The sequence below is a fragment of the Myotis nattereri genome (genome assembly GCF_964212035.1).
Source record: "Myotis nattereri genome assembly, chromosome: 7".
Taxonomy (NCBI): domain Eukaryota; kingdom Metazoa; phylum Chordata; class Mammalia; order Chiroptera; family Vespertilionidae; genus Myotis; species Myotis nattereri.
In genome coordinates this window covers 91,067,205-91,089,575 of record NC_138082.1, presented here as the reverse complement: position 1 = coordinate 91,089,575, position 22,371 = coordinate 91,067,205, and the positions used below count along the sequence as shown (strand labels likewise).

Sequence of the window (22,371 nt, the reverse complement as noted above, 5' to 3'; positions counted from 1 at the left end):
CAAAAAAATAATATACAAACATTAATTCAAACCCATTATAATTATGCATAGTAACCCAGATAGATCTCAGAAACATAATGCTGAATCAAGGGAGCAGACACAAATAAATATATAATGTGCCATTCCTTTTACACTATGATGAATATTACAATGACAGAGAGAACAAAAACGTAGGCACATAGATGCATGTTTAGTTAGCAAAATTACGGAGAAAAAACAAGAAGATATTTCCATAAGAGTCAGAGTAGAGTAACTTTCTAAGAAGAGTGAAGGATACAAATAAGGAGGGATGTGAGAACGGCCTCTGGGGTGATTCCTCCATGTGGCAAAAAGTGGTAGTGACTACAAGGCTATTCATTGCTTTATTTAAACGTACTAGGGTGACATTGGTTAATAGGATCATATAGACTTCAAGTGTAGATTTCTATGATACAAGATCTGTACGTTGCACTATATGCCCACCAACCCAAATTCAAACTGTCTTCTGTCACCATATATTAGACACCCTCCATTTCCTACCTTCCCCCTCCCCTATATCTTCCCTTCTGGCAACCACCACACTTCTATCTGTGTCCACAATGTTCAGTTTTATATCCCACGTATGAGTGAAATCAAATGTTTCTTAGCTTTCCATGACTGACTTATGTCACTTAGCATAATATTCTAGAGATCTATCCAAATGACAGTGTCTCATCCTTTCTTACGGCTGAAGAGCATTCTGTTGTATGTATTGTACCACATCTTCTTTATCCAGTCCTCTATCATAGGACACTTTGGATGTTTCCATGTCTTATCTACCGTGAATAATGCTGCAATGAACACAGAAGTGCATATATCTTTGTGAATGCATGTTTTTGAGTTTTGAGGGAATATACCAGGAAACGGATTGCTGAGTCAGATGGTAACTCAATTCTTAATTTTATGAGGAACTGCAGACTGACTGTACCAGTCTACATCCTCAGCCAGCAGTGGATGAGGGTCCCCTTTTCTCCACAACCTCTCCCACACTTGTTATTGCTTGTCTTGTTGATAATGGCCACTCTCAGTTGTGAGGTGGTATCTCCTTGTAGTTTTGGTTTGTATTTCTCTAATAGCTAGTGAAGTGGAACATCTTTTCTTGTATCTGTTTGCCATTTGTATGTCTTCCTCAGAGAGGTGACTTTCAGGTCTTCTGCCCATTTTTTTTTAAATTGGATTATTTGTTTTGTGTTCAGTTTTTGAGTTCTTTGTTTTATTTTGGATATTAACCCTTTGTACAAAAAATGTCAATTGCCTTTTGTTTTGTTGTAGGTTTCTTTTGATGTGCAGAGCTTTTTAGTTTGATATAGTCCTGTTAGTTTATTTTTACCTTTTCTTTCCATGCCTTTGGGGTCAAAATTATAAAATGTCCTCTACACTCAAGGTTCATAAGTTTAATACCTATGTTTTCTTCTACTCAAATTATTGTTTCAGGTCTTATATTTAGGTCTTTCATCTATTTTGAATTAATTTGTCCACATGGGGGAAACTGTAATCTACTTTCAAAGAAGATTTGAAATCTTTCCTTCTCAAATTCTTCCATAAAATGGAAGAAATGACTATACTTCCCAATACATTTTATGAGGCCAACATAATCTGATACTAAAACCTGTCAAAGATAACCCCAAAAAATGGAACTGCAGACCAATATTTCTGATGAATATAGATACAAAAATTCTAAACAAAATACTAGCAAATTGAAAACAATAATATTTCAAAAAATAATAATACATCATGATTAAGGGGGGTTCATTCCAGGGGCCAAAGGATGGTTCAACATATACAAATTGATCAGTGTAATACACCACATTAGCTAAATAAAGGATAAAAACCATATGATCTTATCAATACATGCAGAAAAAGCATTTGATAAGATAAAACATCCATTCATGATTAAAACATTCAATAAAATAGGTAAAGAAGGAAAAAAGCTCAACAACAAAAAGGCCATATATGTCAACCTCTCAAGTAATATACTCAATGGAGAAAAACTGAAAGCTTTGCCTCAAAAATCAGGAGCAAGACATTTTGGATGCAACTTACTTCTGGAAGTCCTAGTCAGAGCAATCCAGCAAAAGAAATAAATAAAAGGCATCCAAACTGTGAAGAAATAAGTAAAAGTGTCACGTTTTGCAGATGACATGATTCTGTATATAGAAAATCCTAAACAATCCATGAAAAAACTGTTGGTGCCCAGCAGCTGTGGCTTGGTGGTTGAGCATTGATCTATGAACCAGGAGCTTACAGTTTGATTTCCCTTCAGGACACATGCCCCATTGTGGGCTCGATCCCCAGTAGGGAGCATACAGGAGGCAGTAGATCAATGATTCTCTCTCATCATTGATGTTTCTGTCTCTCTCCCTCTCCATTCTTCTCTGAAATCAATATAAGTATATTTTAAAAACTATTAGAAACAATAAACAAATATAGTAAAGTTTCAGGATACAAAGTCAATGTGCAAAAATTCACTACCTTACTATATAGTAACAAGTAAATTTCAAAAGAAGAAATGGGAAAAAGTCCTTTTTTATTGCTATTTATTGATTTATGCATTTCTTTTTAAAATCATCTGTATTGTTTAAAGTATAATAGCAGTGCAATTAACAATAGCTAAGAACAGGAAATAGCCCTACTGCCCATCAGCAGATGAGTGGATAAAAATTCTGTGGAACATTTACACCATGGAGTACTATGCAGCAGTAAAAAAGAAAGATCTCTTACTCTTTGAGACAGCATGGATGGACCTGGAGAGTATTATGCTAAGCAGAATAAGCCAGTCAGAGAAAGATAAGTATCACATGATCTTACTCATATGTGGAATCCAATGAACAAAATAAACTAATGCACAAAATAGATCCAGAGACATGGAAGCATAGAACAGACTGTGGAATCTCAGAGGGAAGGCAGGGGTGAGTGAGTGGGTGGGTGGGAAGTGATCAACCAAAGAATTCATATGCATATATGCATAACCCATGGGCACAGGCAATAGGGTGGTGAAGGCCTGGGTGGGAGGCTGGGGTGCGCTAGAAAGGGTCAATGGGAGGCATATGTAATACTTTTAACAATACATATGTTTTTAAATAAAGAATTATTTTTTAAAATGTCCCCTTTTGACCCCTTCCACACATTTTAGAAATTAACCCCTTATCAGATATATCATTGGAAAATATGTTCCCACATACAGTGGGTTACTTTTTCAATTTTTTAATGATTTCTTTTGCTGTGCAGAAGATTTTTATTTTGATACTAGAGGCCCAGTGCATGAAATTTGTGCACTGGGCAGGGGGGTGGGTCCCTCAGCCCAGCCTGTACCCTCTCCAATCCGGGACCCCTCAGGGGATGTCCGACTGCCTCTTCCTATCTGGGACTGCTGGCTCCTAACTGCTTGCCTGCCTGCCTGCTTGATTGCCCCTAACCACTTCTGCCTACCTGCCTGATTGCCCCTAACTGTTCCTCTGCTGGCCTGATCACCCCTAACTGCCTCTGCCTCGCCCCACACCTAGAACCCAGGATTCCCTCCTCTGGCCAGTCACAGGCACCCAGGACCCAGGGTTCCCTTCCTCTGGCCAGATGCAGGCACCCAGGACTGGGCCAGCTTTTCCTGAGCCGGTCACAGTTGCAGGCGACCATAGGCAAGAAGCTTTGCCTGGGCCACAGCCACTGGCATCTGGGACCACGGGGCAGGCGGCTTGACCCTCTCCTGGGCCACAGCCTGCCTGGTCTCCATTCCTCTCTCATGAGCTCATTTGTGCCTGGCTGGTCCCCATTCCTCTCTCCCCAGTGTTGAGTGTCTGAGCCATTAACTGCATGATGGCATGAGGGTGTGACAACCATTTGCATATTAGCTCTTCATTATATAGGAGTTTAATTTGTTTATTTTTCCATTTCTTTCTTTTACCTTAGGTGATAATGAAACTAGGCCATCAAATTATATCATATACAAGAATAAATCAAAATGGCTAAAATACTTAAATGTAAGTCACAAAACAATAAAAATACCAAAAGAAAGAATAGGCAGCAAAATCTCAGACATAACAGAAGGCAATTCCTTTTGTAATTGAAACCAAAAGAATAAAATATCTAGGAATAAACCTAGTAATGGATGTGAAAGACCTATATACTGAAAATTATGATACACTAGTAGCCCAGTGCACAAAATCCATGCACTAGGGTAGAGGGGGGTAAGGGGCCCCTCAGTCTGGCCTTCACCCTCTCCAATCTGAGACCCCTCAGGGAATGTCCAACTACCTCTTTGTGCCCACACTTTTAACAGATAACAGCTCCATTGTTGTTTCTTTCTTATGCTTAAAACCATTGGAATTAGTAGGTATTCAAAGTGTGTATACATTTTGGGGGGACACCCTGTATGTCTCTAGTCGGCGGTGAAAGAAACCAACAGCAGATTTGGAACCCCCAGACAGGGAACCTCGCTCACTCCCCACATATCTCCCCACTTCACTTTACACCTTCATGGGCAGCAGGAGAATCAATGTTTTCTCTCATTAATTCTGAAAAGCACGTCCTGTCACCTGCTGCCCGGCAGGAGTGCGCTAGGCCCCAAGCAAGCGAGGCTCAGTCAGGGCAGCCTTCGCTCATGGGTGCTGGCACCCAAAGTGCACATTCCTCCTCTACAGTCGCCCCGACTATCCCACTGATTCACTGAGAGGACCGAATTCCTCTCCGCCTCTGGGTTCTTGATCTTGAACACTGACCGAAGGCACCTCAGCGAGGGCGCCCGTGCCCACCAGGTGTGTCTGTCTGCACCTGCTCCTGCCTCAGCACCTGCATTAACGCCCCCAGAGGTGATCTCGTAGCTGCACTGGCCTCCGTGGGAACAGGGCATCACCACTCTGCCCTCTCACTGTCATCTCACAGGCGCCCACCCTCAGCACCCAGAACACCCAGACACTCTCCAAAGGACATGAACGCATCAGAGGGGATGTGTGCACATCCTGTGGGGGTGTTAGGCATGCTGGGTTGATGGAAGTGCGGTGGAGAGGCGGGGGAACTTGTGCACGCCTTGGTTTGCAATTGTTGCAGGTGTGGGAGGGTGACAGTGTGCTGGGGGATGTTCGCATGCCCGGGGGGATGTGCACACCGGAGGCCTCTGGCTTTGCAGATCTGCAATCCCCCGTGGTGCGGTCAGGAGGACATCAGTCTGGCCCGCCACGGTGGCTGTCCCTGCGATCCTGCACCTTCTGGTCCAGGAGGAGGATCTTGCGCAGCCACTCCTGGGCGCTGATGGCCTGCAGGCGCTACTTCAGCTCAGCCTGCAGGCTCCGCTTGGCACTCTCACAGCTGTCACCACCGCCATATGGGGAGTACAGGCCGCCCTCCGCCGGCCTGCCTCCCCTGTCCAGAGGCTCTCTGCACTGCTCACCTGCCCAGAGTGACTGGGGCTGGGTGGAAGCCAGGCGTCCTGCCCTGCCCAACCCCGGCCAATCTGCCCCTGTGTGAGCTGCCACCCCGCCGGGAAGGGTCACAGATCCAGGTCCCGGGACTGCGGACAGCCTCAAGTGCTGCCCCCCGCCCGGCAGGGTCACAGATCCATGTTTTGGTCCTGTGGACAGCCTCAAACACTGCTCCCCCCCCCGCCCCGGCTGGCAAGGTCACAGATCCAGGTCCTGGGACCGTGGACAGCCTCAAGCACTGCCCCCCACCCGCCAGGACATGGATCCGGGTCCCAGACCGTCGACAGCCTCAAGCACTGCCCCCCACCTGCCAGGTCATGGATCTGGGTTCGGGACAATGGACAGCATCCCACAGTGACCCTGGCCCACCAGGTCACGGATCTGTATCTGGACCGTGGACAGCCTCAAGCACTGCCCCCTGCCTGGCAGGGTCACAGATCTAGGTCCCGAGACCGCGGACAGCCTCAAGCACTGCCCCCCAACTGCCAGGTCATGGATCCAGGTCCAGACCACAGACAGCCTCAAGCACTGCCCCCCACCCGACAGGGTCACAGATCCTGTCCCAGACAGCTGACTGCCTTGCCCACTGCCGCCCGCCTTCTGTTTGCAAATTAGCCGCCATCTTGTTGCTTCAGGATGGGGGTCCCCACTGGGGTGCCTGGCCAGCCTGGATGAGGGGATGATGGCTCTTTGCAGCTGGTCACACCCCCTTCAGGTTGGGGGTCCCCACTGGGGTGCCTGGCCAATCTGGGTGAGGGGTTGAGGGCCGTTTTCAGGCTGGCTGATGACTGAAGCTCCCAACCTCTCTTTTTTTCTTTTTCTTTTTTTAATTCTGGGATTTATTTACCTTCTATGGCTGTCACTGGACCTGAGAGCCGGCTCCAGCTCTGAGACCCTCGGCTGCTGAAAGCAGGTATCTGCATTTGTTCTATAATTGTAACACTGTTGCGATCCTGCTGGCTGAAGCCCGGCTGGTTGAAAGCAGGTTTCTGGAGCCTGTTTACCTTCTATATTTGCAACATTGTTTCTTAGAGTTGCAGCTCAGAGGACGGCAGCGGCAGGTGGGGAACCTTGGCTTCCTCCATCACTGGAGCAAGCAAGCCTCCTGTTCGCTTCAGCTGCCTGGCTGCCGGCCACCATCTTGGTTGGCAGTTAATTTGCATATCACCCTGATTAGCCAATGGGAAGCATGTTGGAGGTATGGTTAATTACCATGTTTGTCTATTATTAGATAGGATTATTAAAATAGATTGAAAAAGACACAAGGAAATGGGAATATATTCCATGTTTATGGATTGGAAGAATCAACATAGTTAAAATGGCCATATCACACAACACAATATACAGATTTTCTGTAATCCCCATCAAAACCCTAATGTCATTTTTTAGAAAAATAGAAAAAAAAAATCATCACATTTGTATGGAATCACAAAAGACCCAGAATAGCCAAAGAAATCCTGGGAAAATAAGAATGAGGCTGAATGTATCATGTTGCTGACTTCAAATTATATTACAGAGCTACAATAATCAAAACAGCATGGCATTGGCAGTAAAACAGACACACAAATCAAAACACACAATGGAAAAAAGAAAGCCCCTTTAATAAATGGTACTGGGAAAACTGGAAAGCCAGATGCAATGCTATTCATTTAATAATAAATCATGCACTTCTGTTTGGTACTATTTCCTTATGTGTTGTATATTTCACAATGAAAGTAAAAACACAAGCATACATATATGCATACATAAATAAAAGCACCTAGTGTGGTACATCCTATTTCTTTGTTTGAATATAAAATATATGCAGAGGTGAAACAAAAAGTAAGTACAGTAAAGTTACAAAGAGGAATAAAGATGGAAAGGCCGAGCTCTTTGGACAGGAGCAGTTGAAGATTTAGTCTTCAAAGGAGTCAGTGCAGAAGAGGTGAAGTAGGAATACTATGTCTAAGTTAACACAGAGGATAGGACAGATCAAAGACAGAGCAGTGGCTGGCACCATGAGACAGACTGCCCAGGCTGTGGTGGGACAATGTATTGATTGGTTGGCTTGAGTGAGAATGTGTCAACTGTATAACAAACTGCTTTCTCTAGTCCAAATACTTTAAATGTTCTTTCCAAAAATGCAAAAATATATTTGGTGACTGCAACTCCTTTAAACTCTTCTGTGAATTGTTGCACCATATCTCTCTGACTGCTCTGGATTAACGCTGAGGGAAAAAAGAAATGATGGTTTCAACAAAGAGAAATGCATACATGTCATCTTATTAATTGTTTGGAGTTTAAATTTTGATCTGCTTTATTTATTAAAGGGGTATAAGTATACTTTTTCAATAGTTTTTTTCCCTTTAATTTTCTATTATAATTAGCACAAGAATTAATATCAACTCAAGTAGAAAATGAACATGCTAAGAGAATGCACACGCTGGGACCAGGCAGGCTCCCCTCATGGACACAGGCTACAAGGAGGCAAACAGTGAGGCCAGCCTTGGTGGGACTCCATACCGGGGGATTTGTATGCAGTGCTTCTTTCTGTATAGATTTCACTTGTGCTTCCTGCCTCCCATCCTCCTAAAAAAGCCTGGTATTGCTGTTGTGACCACACCTCAGCCCACCTTCCTCTTATAACTCAGCTGCTGTGCTGTTGCTATTAATAGTAGCCACCCAACACTGGCTTCTCTGCACTGCATTTTTCTATCATATGTGTAATTCAATTATCTCAATTACTCTATTTAAAAGGCAATATAATTTCCATATATCAGGCAGGGAAATCGAATAAGAAGGGAAAACACAGAGAGTAAAGAACAGACATAGAATTCTCATTGGAGTCTAAGGACTCCAAGTTTTCTTATGCTATGGTATAGGCTATAATATTACCAGCCCTAGAGAAAATGCCTTAATGGTATTGAAGAGTGCCTGGTTCTTTAACATAGCATCTTTTAAGTAACTTTTATTGAAGTATACTCTGCATATAGAAAAAAAGCAGAATTTTCTGAGCTTCTACAAAATAAAACCATGGCCACCACCATAACCGACATTGAGATAAAGAAAAACTACATTACCAGTGTCATGGGAGCCCGTGGTGCTGCCACCCGGCCCAGCACTGCATGGGTGCCCACTACCCTGAGAGGAAGAGTTGCAGTGAGATTACTTTCTGAATTGAAGCAAGTCAGAGAGCACAGACACAGGTGATTTTCAGGAGCAACATCTTGAGATTTTACAAGTGCAACAAGTGCAAGTCAAATAGAATCTGACTGTGGGGCACATGTTGAATTATATCCACAGTGTGTTCACCGACCTCCATCAACACTGTCATCAATCCCAAGCTGCCACCCAGGCCGGCCTCCTGGGGAACGTGGACGATGTTCTATCACCGAGCAGCATGCTCAGTGTGTGCCCTGGGAGCCATTATACTTCCACTGAATCAGCACTGATGTTGAAGATGTATAAATGTTTCTAAGTAAAGAACAAAATTATCTCTAGTAAAGAGCCTGAAAAAAATGGGAGGCCATTTTTAGGAAACCACAGAGCACGATCCTAGGAATATCTTACCGTGAAAATACCAGTTGGATGCATGTCTCCTTGGTCTTTTTATTTGTCCAACTGCACGCCATTGATGAATGCTTGTGCTTTGATTCAATTAGATTTGACAAGATTGGTGTCTGAGGGGTCCACTGAGAGCAGATTGGGACTATATACTGCTCTTGGGGTAAAGTATAAAGATTGCTAGGAAAATGTAGGATGTAGAGGAACATGCTGTCCATGTCAGTGCTTTCCGGTGCAGTTGGAGACAGCAATGATCTTGTTTACATGATTTTATGCCTGTGTTCACAATGGCAGAATGAGAAAGAGGTGTGTATGTGTGTGTGTGTGTGTGTGTGTGTGTGTGTGTGTGTGACAGAGAGAGAGAGTAACAGAACACACAGACACACAGAGACTGTGATAGTGTGGAACTCCGTTTAATAAGTCCCCATAGTATGCATTCTATAAGTCACAGCCACACTCTGGGATAAAAAGAGGTCTTACCAAATTCCGTATGTCCAAATAACAGGACATACGTTTTATGCAATATACGAAGTATCTTGAGGTGAGGATACACGGTGTATGTATATAAACTTTCCATTAAGTTGGGAATGTGCCGGAAGGTGCAGGAGGTCAGCCACACAACGGCTTGAGGACTCTTCGTGCAAGTCAGGGCCAACGCGGAGCCTCTGAGGGTGGCAATGCTGAGATTCGATCAGATGTCTCTGATAGATGAGTAGACAGTGATGGACGGTATCAATATTTCAGGCAGAGAGCAAACAGTAGCTACCTCTTATAGGTTGGTAAGCCAATGGCTTGTGGCAAAGAGAATTATTAAAAGTTTTATAATATTAATTTAAAATCGCATAAGGTTAACTTGTCTCAACAAGTGTTTTCCAAAAATTTAACAAAAAAAACTCTCTCTACCCCCTTCCATTTTTCAAAAAGAACATATTAACACATTTTTAAAGAAAAGACATTACACACACAATTTAAATTAGGTTAATGACTTAAGTCTAAGTCCTAAGCCCTCACGACTCCTACAAGAAAACACAAAAAATTGTTGGGAATGATGCTTTTGGACATGACACCCTGAACACAGGTACAAAAGCAAAAATGAACAAGTTGGTCTACATCAAGCTAAAAACTTCTGCACAGCAATGGAAACAATAAAAAAAAGAAAAGAAAAGAAAAGATGGAATAAGAAAAAGGATTTGCAAGCCCTGTATCTAATAAGGGGTTAATATCCAACATACATAAGGAAAGCATACAAATTTGTAGCAAAACAAAGCCTAGTTAAAGACCATAAAAACAAATAAACATATTTTAAAATAAGACATAACAATGGCCAACAGGGATAAGGTGTTCAAGAGCACTAACCATCAGGGAAATACAAATTAAAACCACAAAGGGGGACCCCAGAGCACCCTGAGCAGCCCCACCGCCGCCGCCAGCCTAGTCACCATCACACCCGGGAGGAGCCACAGCCGCCACAGCCGGCCCCAGTCACCATCACCACAACCCTGGGCAGCGAGGCCCACACCCAGCAGCCGCCCCCGCGCTGTCCCCGCCGCCCCCGCCCTCCGCGCTGCCAACACCAAGCTCCTCACCAATGGCAGCGGTGCAGGGAGCGGCGGCCCAGGGGGCCTCACGGCGGGGCCTGCCAGCGGGGACAACAAGGTCATGGCAACGCAGGGTTTGGGGAACAGTAGAATGGTTCAATGTAAGGAACGGATATGGTTTCATCAACAGGAATGACACCTCGGGAGATGTATTTGTACACCCCCCAGGCCGCCATAAAGAGGAATAACCCCGGGAAGCCCCTTCGCAGTGCAGGAGATGGAGAGACCGTGGAGGCTGATGGGCTGAAGGAGAAAGGGGTGCGGGGGCAGCAAATGTTAGGCCCTGGTGGAGTCCAGAACAAGGCAGTCAATGCGCAGCAGACCGCAACCATTACAGCCGCTGTCCCCGTCGCAGGGTCCTCCACGCACTTACCAGCAGAATTACCAGAACAGTGAGAGTGGGGGGAAGAATGAGGGGTCAGAGTGCTCCCGAAGGCCAGGCCCAACAGCGCCGGCCTATCGCAGGCGACGGTTCCCACCTTACTGCATGCGGAGACCCCATGGGCGTCCACCAGTGTTCCAACCCTCCTGCACAGGGCGAAGTGATGGAGGTGCTGACAACCAGGGTGCAGGAGAGCAAGGCAGACCGGTGAGGCAGATATGTACCGCGGCTACAGACCACGATTCCGCAGGGGCCCTCCTCATCAAAGACAGCCCAGAGAGGGCGGCAATGAAGAAGATAAGGAAAATCAAGGAGATGAGTGAGACTCAAGGTCAGCAGCCACCTCAACGTCCGTACCTCCGCAACTTCAACTACCAACGCAGATGTCCAGAAAACCCTAAACCGCAACATGGCAAGGGGACAAAAGCAGCCGATCCACCAGCTGAGAATTCGTCCGCTCCCGAGGCTGAGCAGGGCGGGGCTGAGTAAAAAATGCGGGCTTACCATCTTTACCATCATCCGGTTGAGTCATCCAACAAGAAGAAATATGAAATTCCAGCAATAAGAAATGAACAAAAGATTGGAGCTGAAGACCTTAAGTGCTTGCTTTTTGTCCATTGACCAGATAACTAGAACGATCTGCATTATCTATGCAGCATGGGGTTTTTATTATTTTTCTCTAAAGATGTCTCTTTTTGGTAATGACAAATGTGTTTTTTAAGAAAAAAAAAAAAAAAAAGCCTGGTTTTTCTCAATACACCTTTAAAGGTTTTTAAATTGTTTCATATCTGGTCAAGTTGAGATTTTTAAGAACCTCAGTTTTAATTTGTAATAAAAGTTTACAGCTTGATTTTTTCAAAAAGTCAACAAATTGCAATCACCTGTTAATAAAGGTCTTAAATTAAAAAAAAAAAAAACAAACACCAAAAAACCCTCAAAAAAACCCACAATGAGCCCCTTCTTTTTCTTTCTTTGTTCTTTGTTTTTAACTTTGAGACAGCATGGATAGACCTGGAGAGTATTATGCTAAGCAAAATAGGCTAGTTAGAGAAAGACAACTATCATGTGATCCTCCTTATATGTGGGATATAAAGAACAAAATAAAATGACAAGCAAAATAGGTACAGAGGGATGGATGCATGGAACTGAATAACAGATCTCAGTGGGGGTGGATAGAGGGGAGGGGAAAGGAAGAGATTAACAAAAGGACATATATGCATATAAGCATGGCCCATGAACACAGACAATAGCATAGGGAAGGCCTGGGGTGGGGCAGGGACTGGGTGGAGAAAATGAGAGACATCTGTAATCCTATCTAATAATAGACAAACATGGTAATTAACTGTACCTCCAACACGCTTCCCATTGGGTAATCAGGGTGATATGCAAATTAACTGCCAAACAAGATGGCGGCCAACAGCCAGGCAGCTGAAGCAAAGGAGGATTGCTTGCTACAGTGATGGAGGAAGCCAACGTTCCCCGCCTGCTGCTGCTGGCCTCTGAGCTGCACTCTAAAAAACAATGTTGCAATTATAGAAGCTAAACAAACCCCAGAAACCTGCTTTCAGCCAGTCGGGCCTCAGAGCTGGAGTTGCAACAGTGTTTCAATTATAGAAGCCAAACAAAAGCAGATACCTGCTTTCAGCAGCCGTGGTCTCAGAGCTGGAGCCGAGCCTCAGAGCTAAAGCTGGCTCTCAGTTCCAGTGAGAGCCATAGAAGGTAAATAAATCCCAGAATAATAAAAAAAAAAAAAAGAAAAAAAGGAGAGGTTGGGAGCTTCAGTCATCCACCAGCCTGAAAACGGCCCTCAGCCCCTCACCCAGACTGGCCAGGCACCACAGTGGGGACTCCTACCCTGAAGGGGGTGTGACCAGCTGCAAACAGCCATCATCCCCTCATCCAGGCTGGCCAGGCACCCCAGTGGGGACTCCTACCCTGAAGGGGGTGTGACCAGCTGCAAACAGCCATCATCCCCTCATCCAGGCTGGCCAGGCACCCAAGCAGGACCCCCAACCTGATCTGGGACACCCTTCAGGGCAAACCAGCTGGCCCCCACCTGTGCACCAGGCCTCTATTCTATATAATAAAAGGGTAATATGAAAACTGACCCTAACAGCAGAAGGACTGGGAATGACTGGTCACTATGACACACACTGACCACCAGGGGCAGACGCTCAATGCAGGAGCTGCCCTCTGGTAGTCAGTGCGCTCTCACATGGGAGGAGCTCTGCTCAGCCACAAGCCAGGCTGGTGGCTGCCAGTACAGTGGTGGTGGTGGGAGCCTCTCCTGCCTCCTCAGCAGCGCTAAGGATGTCCAACTGCAGTTTAGGCCTGCTCCCTGCTGGCAAGTGGACATCCCCCGAAGGCTGCCGGGCTGCCAGAGGGATGTCTGATTGCCATCTGAGGCCCAATCCCCAGAGGAACGGGCCTAAGCCAGCAGGTGGTCATCCCGTGAGGGATCCCAGACTGCAAGAGGGCACAGGCTGGGCTGAGGGACCCCCCCCTTCCCCCTGAGTGCACAAATTTTTGTGCACTGGTCCTCTGGTACTGTCAATAATACATACAATAAATACCAGTTAGGATGGCTTTTGTCAAAAAGTCAACACATAACAATTATTGGTGAGAGTATGGAGAAAAAGGAACCCTTAAACACTGTGGGTCGAATATGGAAACTAGTAGGAAGTTTTCTTAACAAATTAACAATAGAACCATCATATGATCCATCCTGGATATATTCCCAAAGGAATTGGAACACCATCTTGAAGGGTTATCTGCACTCCCATGTTCATTGCAGCATTATTGACAATAGGCAAGACATGGAAACAAAGTGTCTGCTGCTGAGTGAACTTATTCAGTCCTTCCTGGCATTTGTGACAGCATGGATAGACCCATACTGTCTTACCGTATGTGAACTAAGTCAGACTGAGAAACACAAATAATGTATGATGTCACTTGTATTGGAATCCAGAAAAGCCAAGCTCACAAAAGCAGAGTAGAAGTGTTGCTGCCACGAGCTGGGAGTGGGGAAAACCAGGAGATGTTGGTCAAAGGGCACAAACTTTCAGCTATAAGATGAGTGAGTTCTGGGGATCTAACATAAAGCATGGTAAATGTGGTATGCAGTAATACTGTATTGTGTACTTGAAAGTGCTAATGATGTGTTTTCACACAAAAAGAGAATTATCTCAGATAATATGTTAAACTCCTTGATTGTGATGATCATTTCATAATATACAGGTATATCAAATCATCATGCTGTATATAAGATAGATAGATAGATAGATAGATGATAGATAGATAGATATGGATATAGATAGATATATAGATATATATAGATCTATGTAGGTATAGATATATATAGATATATATATCTATAGAGCTTATAGATATATATAGATATATATATCTATAGAGCTATCTCTCTATACATATATGTATATATGATATAGATGATATAGATATAGATATAGATATAGATATAGATATAGATAGATATATAGATATATATAGATAGAAATATAGATATAGATATAGATCTATATAGATATATATCATATATATATATATATATATATATATATATATATATATTTATTCAATGATACCTCCATGAAGTTGGCAGGGGGGGGGGGGCGCGGATTTTAGAAATGCTGACATTTTAGGGATGGGTTGTCAAACCCACAGAACACCATGGAGTAGAATTTCTGTGCAGAGAGGAATTCATGTTACAATAGAAGCTTGGTTAAAAGTGCATGCCTTCATGGAAAGAACATGGATTGATCAGTTACAGCTCAGTCACCACCATGTCTGTGACTTTGGGTGAATCTCTCAAACTCTCTGAACTTTAGCTTCTTCACATAAAAAAGGATAATGAAAATAATATCTCTGTTATTGGTTGTATAATATCTGAATGATATCTTCTGTGTAAACCCCTGGCAGAGGACTTAGAACTCATACACTACTATAAATAAAAAAATAAATAGATTAAAACACAGACGATTAGACTTTTCTTTCAGGTCCTGTTTAAGGACCTGATTTAAACAGACATGAGCAAAAATTATGTGCTTTGCACCAAATACTTGTGAAGATTATCTGAAAATTGTGAATGACAATGACAGAATCCTATATAATAAAAGGCTAATATGCAAATCAAACAAACGGCAGAACAACCAGTTACTATGATGCACACTGACCACTAGGGAACACATGCTCAACACAGGAGCTGCCCCCTGGTGGGAGGGGAGTGGGCCTAAGCTGGCAGTCGGACATCCCCTGAGGGCTCCCAGATGACAAGAGGGTACAGGCTGGGCTGAGGTACTCCTCCCAAGTGCACAAATTTTGTGCACCTGCCCTGAGTGTGAGAGTGGTGGTGCCCCAACCACCTGATCGGCCCTGCTCTGTGGGTGATAGAGGGCAGCGCCCCAACACCCTGATCCTCCCTGCCCTGAGTGTGACAGGGGACAGTGTCCCAACTCCCCTATCGGCCCTACTCTGTGAGTGACGGGGGGAGCTCCTCAACGCCCTGATTGGCCCTGCTCTGTGCATGACAGGGGGGGAGCTCCCCAACCCCCTTATGGGCCCTGCTCTGTGGGTGACAGGGTATGGAGCCCCAACCCCCCTGATGGGCCCTACTCTGTGCGTGACAGGGGGTGGCACAGCAACCTCCCAATTTGCCCTGCTCTGCTCATGACAGGGGGCTGCGCCCCCACTCCCCAATCGGCCCTGCTCTGAGCCCGACCAGGGGCTGCACCTAGGGATTGGGCCTGCCCTCTGCCACCCGGGAGCAGGCCTAAGCCAGCAGGTGGTTATCTCCCGAGGGGTCCCAGACTGCGAGAGGGCACAGGCTGGTCTGAGGGACCTCCCCTCCCCCCCGAGTGCACAAATTTTTGTGCACCGGGCCTCTAGTAATTATATAAATATTTATAGAGTTAAATAATTATATATTTAAATGTATGCATAATATATAACTTATTTATTATACAATAGAGGATTGGTGCACAAAATTCATGTCCCTCAGTCCAGCCTGCGCCCTCTCCATTCTTGGACCCCTCGGGGGATTTCCAACTGCCGATTTAGGCCCTGCCCCTGTGGGATCCCCGTGGGATCCCTGTGGGATTGGGCCTAAACTGGCAGTCAGACAATCCCTCTCACAATCCAGGATTGCTGGCTCCCAACCGCTTGCCTGTCTGCCTGCCTGATTGCCCCTAACTGCTTCTGCCTGCCAGCCTGATCACCTCTAACCACTCCCACCAGCCTGATAAACGCCTAACTACTCCCCTGCTGGGCTGATTGCCCCAAACTGCCTTCCCCTGCAGGCCTGGTCCCACCCAACCACTCTCCCCTGCAGGCCTGGTCCCCACAAACTGACCTCCCCTGCAGGCCTGGTTATCCCTAACTGCCCTCCCCTGCTGGCCACCTTGTGGTGGCCATCCTGTGACCACATAGAGGTGGCCATCTTTGAACACATGGAGCAGCCATCCTATGCGAGGGTGTGACAGTCAATTTGCATATTACCTCTTTATTATATAGGATAGTAAAACTACCTTAACTATTATTTGATTACAAAAATATGAATACATGCAAACATATATCATAAAACAAATGAAGACCTCATTAATGTAAAAGTGCAATAGTATCAGATCCACTGTTTTGAGAGCAGCTCTTTTTTCATTGAGTAGATAGGAAAGACACCAGAGGAGGAAAGATTGGAAAAGGGCACGGAAACCCTAGGAGACTGTAGGTAAACTCTCCACTACAGTCTCTCAGAATCAACCTCGCTGATAAGATGGATGTTCTCTCTGTAAATGGTACGATTTGTCAGATACATTTATTCTAATATGTAACTAGAGGAAAATTCTCTCCAGAGTTTCTTGTGTTCTGAAATGCCTGGTTTATTCCAGCATTTCAGCTATGGACACCTCATTTCTAAGTCACTTTGACTATTCTACAAGAAAGAAAAAGGATCAGTGATGGAATCAACATTTGCTTTTCATGAACTCTTCTTTATTGTCAATAAATTCCTACCCCCTGAAATTTTGACCAAAAAATAACATTTATCTGGTTGTCTCCTATCCTGCTATTACAATGAGCTAATCCTTGTATTATTTTTATATTTTCTTACAAGCAACTGGTTTTGTGTGTTGCCTCAGGATACAGGAATTTTGCTCTCAAGTTCAGATTAATAAAAATGGATTGAATCCAATTGTTACCCAGATAAAGACCAGAAATACTTTGGTAGATTTTTAAAAACTTGTCCAATGTCAAAAATAAAATAAAATAAGTTTTATAGGGATAAACTCATTATATTCAAAATCATAGAGCCTACCATTAGCTTTAAGGGTCTTTTGAATGGCTAAATGCCACATTCCCATCTATAAACTGCAGATATTTTGAACTATCAAGGAGAAGATAGATGTAATTTTTCCGTTATTTCCTTATTTATTTTTAATGTTCAGTTTACATTCAATATCACTCTGTATTAGTTTCAAATGTACAATATAGTGGTTAAAAAATCATACAATTTACAAAATATCATCTTTGACATTTTCAGTACCCACTTGGCACCATACATAGTTATCATGATGTTATTGGCTGTATTTCCTATACTGTACTTTACATCTCCATGACTATCCTATATAATAAAAGCCTAATATGCTAATTGTCCAGTCATCCAATAGGCCATTCAACAAATCAAAGCGTAATACGCTAATGATATGTTAAGGCCACTCAACTGCTTGCTATAATTTGCACCTACCACCAGAGGGCAGACAGTTGACCAGTCGACCAGTTGTTATGAAATGCACTGACCACCAGGGGCAGATGCTCTGACTGGTAGGTTAGCTTGCTGCTGGGGTCCGGCCTATTGGGACTGAACAAGACGGGCCGGTCATGCCCTGGAGCCCTCCTACAGTCCCGCCCTGGCTGGCTAACCTCCAGCATCCTTCCCTGGCCCCAATCGTGCACCAGCGGGGGTCCCTCGGGTTGGCCTGTGCCCTCTCGCAATCTGGGACCCCCTTGGGGGATATCAGAGAGCTGGTTTCAGCCCAATCCCACAGGCCAGGCCGCGGGACTCCACTTGTGCACGAATTCGTGCGCCAGGCCTCTAGTTTGTAACAATTAGTCTATACTTTTGAATCCCTTCACCTTTTTCACCCAGTGCCTCAAAACCCTCCCCTCTGGCAACTGTCAGTCTGCTCTCTGTAGGATAGATGTAATTTAAATCTTCCTCATTCTTTCAGTACATTCATGTGTCTCTGAGGAGAGGTCTGGTCTTTTAGCTGGTGGTTTAAGATTACAGGAGATTTTCTGAAGGGTGCTAGAATACTTATTATGGGGAGAGATGAAAATAGTTGAATAAATTTATGGTAGAAAACAAACTTGTTAGAAAAGTTAGGCATGTTTACTATGAAGAGTAACATTTGTAATGAAAACAGAAAATTCCTTTGCTGCATTGGTTTGTGTATCAAATTTACTGTAGGGAGATTGGCTAAGTACACATGTGGAGGATATTTCTCAATGACATAGATCTGTCTTAACTACATAGAGAAGAAAGTTAATATGTGTGGGAATTTTACAGCAGGCCATGCACTAGACTAGATGATTGTAAATATCTTGTTTAATTTATGATTTATCTATACTCTTGTATACAAATACTATTAATCTCAGGGTTTTTTTGAGAAATTGCCAAAGAGAGTTTTAACTAACTCAATGCCACAAGTTTCATAGGTTATAGATCTGGAATTTGACCCTTCCCCTCATCTGGTTCCAAAGCCTTATTCCTTGTATGCATGCATATGAGCATAACCAATGGACACAGAATGGCACGGGGGGAGGTGAGGGCATGTGCTGGGGAGTGGGGGCAGCCAGGGTGAGGTTAATGGGGGAAAAAGGAGACGGGTGTAGTGTAATTTTTTAAACAATAAAGAATTTAAATTTTAGCCCTGACCAGTTTGGCTCAGTGGATAGAGTGTCGGCCTGTGGACTCAAGGGTCCCAGGTTCGATTCCGGTCAAGGGCATGTACCAGTGGGGAGTGTGCAGAAGGCAGCTGATAGATGTTTCTCTCTCATCAATGTTTCTAACTCTCTAACCTTCTCCCTTCCTCTCTGTAAAAAATCAGTAAAATATATTTTTTAAAAAAAAGAATTTAAATTTTAAAAAAGCCTTATCTCCACACTGTGTCAGACTCACTATCACTGAATAAGATGGTCCCTTTGCAATTACTCAGAAAAAAAAAGTATTAGAAGTTTTTCAATAATAACAATTTTATAATACTTAATGGGTAGTCTCCATTAGCCCAAAATTCTTACCAAAATTTATACAATTGCTGTCTACAAAATTTATTAAAACATATGACTGCTTTGACATTTTACTTGTTACTAATTTATAATTATGTCAGTAGTGAAAAATAGAATAAATACAGTAACTTCCATTAAATGGTCTAGAAATAATGCAACGTGAAATAGAATATTTTCTCCCCTTCATGTTTTATGCCCCGTTCCATTAAGCTCCAAGAGTGGGCCACTGCTCCTTCTGGTGTGCAGCTCAATAATTGTCTTGGTCTCCTAATAGTTTCAGAAGTAAAATGTGGCAGCTCTTTGTAATATAGGCCAGGGACACAAATTCTGCTTAACTCCCACTTGATGAATGTTCAACATTAATCAGTTTAATCAGAAGGATTTCTTAATGTGAAAGGTAAATGGTCATTCTACATGGTTTTACTCTTACTTGAGCAGAGCACTCCATAAAATGCAAAAGATATGGTCTTTGGCATCAACAAACTGGATTATAAATACTGGGTCTATCAATATTTTGGTGGAGTTGAGCAAATTAACTCTTCTTTCTGAGCCTCAGTTTCCTCTACTGTAAAAATCAAAATAATAATTTCAGGGAATGATTCTGAAGATTACATATGATAACTTATTCAAAGCTCTTGAAACATTTGATTATTCAGTTATTTACCATCCTCTATTTCTAAACACTTTCTACTACTTCCACCTTCTCTTTGCCCCAAGCATCAGAGTGGGAAAGAATAGGCCAATCCCCTTTACATATTGCCTGAATATAGCACAGATAATTTTTTTAATGAAACACAAAAATTAAAAGTTTTATCTTACATAATTCAATCATATAGCTTACATCAGTTTATTACATGGACACAACCACTGCCTCCTTTCTTTTGCTGAACCTGTAATGCAGGAGACATATAGTGGATTTCCTACTAATGCAGAAATATGCAGAACTCTGAGGGAGAAGAGGTGGGCCACCCTTAATCAATGATCAAAACAGAACAGGATGCCTGTCACCTTCCCCAAATGACAGAATAGGAACTGAGAGTAACTGGAAACCTGGCATTGGGTTTCCAATGTCCACATTTTTCTGTCCATTTTGAAGTGGCTGCTGATACAAATACAATCCATTCACTGCTTGGGTGAAGGTCACCAGGAAAAGTCAGCTCAGAGCTGTGGTGGATGACAGGGCTTTGCAGGTCCTGCTCACAATATTGGGATAACTATTGGTGACCACAGAAGATTCAAGGAAGGTCAATTTTGAAACTGATCTTATTTGTGTGCAGAAGAGTCAAAGGCACAGCTGAAAACCTGTATGAAATAAGAAACCCCCAAGTAGCAATCATAATGCATTTACCGCCATCCTTAGAAGACTGATTGATTCAGTGCTTATTAATATTTTGTCTTACTTCTAAATTTAATGTCCCTTCTGCGTTCTTTATTTGTTGTATAATCATTATTGTTGGATATGACAAATAGCATTTGTCATTTCTGAAAATACAACAAAAGGCTGGTCCTATTTTAAGGCTGGAGTGAGGGCAAAATTAGGCACTGCAAAAGAGCCCAGCCAGCATTTTGGTTGAATCTGCTTTTGTTTATGACTGAAGCTACCTGCAATAATGCACTGAACTCCTGTGCTGCTGTGAAATACTCAGGTCACTCCCAAGAATCAGGGAGTCTGGTTCTAAGCCACACTGAATACCTTAGCTCTTCAGATTGACTGGGGTAGTCTAGCTCCCAAACACATTTTAACTGTAAGTTTCCATGAAAATATTCATTTTCAAAATGACAGTTATTAGCCTACTAAATTAAGGTAAGATTTTTCCCATTAAACATATATGAAAGACATATATCTAAAATATACACTTTATATAGTAAAATGTAAAAAAAAATGTTATAACACTTAAAGATATTTTAACAACACAATTACATTATTTTATTGCAGTAGAAACATTGACTATTACAAACTAGCAATCAATGGAAAATCAATTATATGAATAATTTTAAAATAAGTTTCAGTGCACAATTGGAATTTGCCTTGAAATTAGAATAAAATTTCTTGGCAGACCTTTTTTGTAATAAAGTGGAACATGGAACACTCTAGTTATTAATTTCCTTATAAACAGACACATAAAATAGTTTTACAAGTAATATTCAAATGATGAATTAATGTGTAGGAACATATGGGAAGTAAGTGTTTCTTCATTTTTTTTTTTTATGTCAATTCCCTTTATTGTGGTCACTACAATGCCTTTTATCATCAGCAAGGTCTAAGTCATCAGCATAGCTTTCTATGGCAAATAAATAATGTTTAAACTCCAGTTGTAATTGTGCCAACTTTACTCTTGCTGATAAGCCAGATGGTGACTTGCAATTCAAAGCAAGAGTCCATGATGAAAAGGGCATGTGACTTAGAAAAAAACTGACCTTGGTTGAAATCCTGGTTTCCATTTATAAACTGTGAAACCCTGGACTAAGTTCTTTAGCCCTCTGACCTCAGGGTCCTCAACTTGAAAATTGTTATAACAGAGACCTCATAGGATTATTAGCCTATATAATTAAGAAGTAATATGCAAATTGACCATAACACCCTCACACAAGATGGCCACCCCCATGTGGTCACAAGATGGCCGCCACAAGATGGCCGGCAGAGGAGGGCAGTTGAGGGTGACTGAGCCTGCAGGGGAGGGAAGTTGGGGGCAACTGGGCCTGCAAGGGAGGGCAGTTGGGGGTGACCAGGCAGGCAGAGGAGGGCAGTTAGGGGCAATTGGGCCAGCAGGTGAGCAGTTAGGCATCAATCAGGCTGGCAGAGGAGTGGTTAGGGGGTAATCAGGCTGGCAGGCAGAAGTGGTTAGGGGCAATCAGGCAGGCAGGAAGGCAAGTGGCTGGGAGTCAGCAATCCCGGACTGTGAGATGGATGTCTGGCTGCCATTTTAGTCTCGATCCCTGGGGTCCCAGATTGAAGAGGATGCAGTCTGGGCTGAGGGACACGCCCCCCCCCCCCCCAATTAAGACTATAAATAGAGAAAATGTATGTAAAACAAACCAGTGCAGAGTTAAACCCCAAACTGGGTTCAAATTGACTTTCCTGTAGGAAATGAGGTGAGCATGGGTCTTGGCAACAAGGGAACTT

The 22,371-nt window shown here is 43.4% G+C and overlaps 1 pseudogene across 1 annotated transcript in view; it reads left to right on the top strand.

Annotated features, from left to right (window-relative positions):
• LOC308522050 (Y-box-binding protein 1-like) overlaps nucleotides 1–11,441 on the top strand; it is a 110,603-nt pseudogene extending 99,162 nt beyond the window's left edge. The window contains exon 3 of the transcript in view: nucleotides 10,360–11,441. The product of the transcript in view is annotated as a Y-box-binding protein 1-like (transcript). The remainder of the gene's footprint in view (nucleotides 1–10,359) is intronic.
• The last annotated feature ends 10,930 nt before the right edge of the window (nucleotides 11,442–22,371 follow it).